The sequence below is a fragment of the Ambystoma mexicanum genome, chromosome 1p, assembly GCF_040938575.1.
Source record: "Ambystoma mexicanum isolate Mex_15411 chromosome 1p, UKY_AmexF1_1, whole genome shotgun sequence".
Taxonomy (NCBI): domain Eukaryota; kingdom Metazoa; phylum Chordata; class Amphibia; order Caudata; family Ambystomatidae; genus Ambystoma; species Ambystoma mexicanum.
The window spans coordinates 4,222,793-4,223,840 of NC_090921.1; the positions used below are offsets into that span (position 1 = coordinate 4,222,793).

The 1,048-nt window shown below is 47.6% G+C and overlaps 1 non-coding gene across 1 annotated transcript; it reads right to left on the bottom strand.

Moving 5' to 3' along the window:
* Window positions 1-475: 475 nt before the first annotated feature.
* Window positions 476-549, bottom strand: TRNAN-GUU (transfer RNA asparagine (anticodon GUU)). The gene has a single exon. It is a non-coding gene; the product is annotated as a tRNA-Asn (tRNA).
* Window positions 550-1,048: the final 499 nt, after the last annotated feature.

Here is a 1,048-nt window from a genome sequence, read left to right on the forward strand (position 1 = left end):
ACAAGAACTATTGGGCCATGAAACTGGGTATTGAAAGACAAACGCCTATGCCAGATTCCCACAACAGACTACCAGAAATATAGGGCCATGAAAGTGGATATTGAAAGACAACGCCTATGCCTGATTCCCACATCAGAATACCAGAACTATGGGGCCATGAAACTGGGTATTGAAAGACAAACGCCTATGCCAGATTCCCACATCAGAATACCAGAAATATAGGGCCATGAAAGTGGGTTTTGAAAGACAAACGCCTATGCCAGATTCCCACATCAGAATACAAGAACTATAGGGCCATGTAAGCGTGTATTGAAAGACAATCAGACTGGCCATGGATGTGTGACTTGAGGGAAATGTCAGCACAGGAAGCACCTTACATATGGTTTCAGAATTAAGCAGTGCACCCTGCACGTTGGTTGTTTTTTTTTTTTTGAACGGGAGTTGGCTCACGTTTGCCAAAATCCAAAATAAACTGCGTCCCTGGGTGGGCTTGAACCACCAACCTTTCGGTTAACAGCCGAACGCGCTAACCGATTGCGCCACAGAGACGATGTGTGCCCTGCTGCGCAAAAGCCATATATGTAGGCTAATCGCGCAGGCCTGGATCCAGGTGAAGACTTCATCTTTTATTAAAGCCATGGGGAGGAGCGCTGTCTGCACACAGCAAGGCTGTAAGTTAGGATAGGCGCCTCCATTTCTCTGAAGCGTCTCTTTCTCAGTATGGTACAAGTAATGTTCAGCTTCAAACAGTACACAAAGCACTTTGGGCTATGGGCTTGATTGAAAAGCCCGTTTTGGGCTAACATTTGAATGTCCTGCCACACAGTGCACCATAGAGACTGCTGAGCACCTCACCATTGCAAGACTTATTTATCTCTCCAGCTCCACAGCTATCTATGACTTCCTAAACACTGGTGGCACCTGAAACCCCTGAGAAGTGTTAAGGCAGCAGGGGGCCTGGCTGCTGCTTAACTCCTCACACCTCCTTCCTACCAGCAGGGCGGGCTGAGAATGTGTCACCTCCCGTGAGGCCCCATTTTAAGATGAA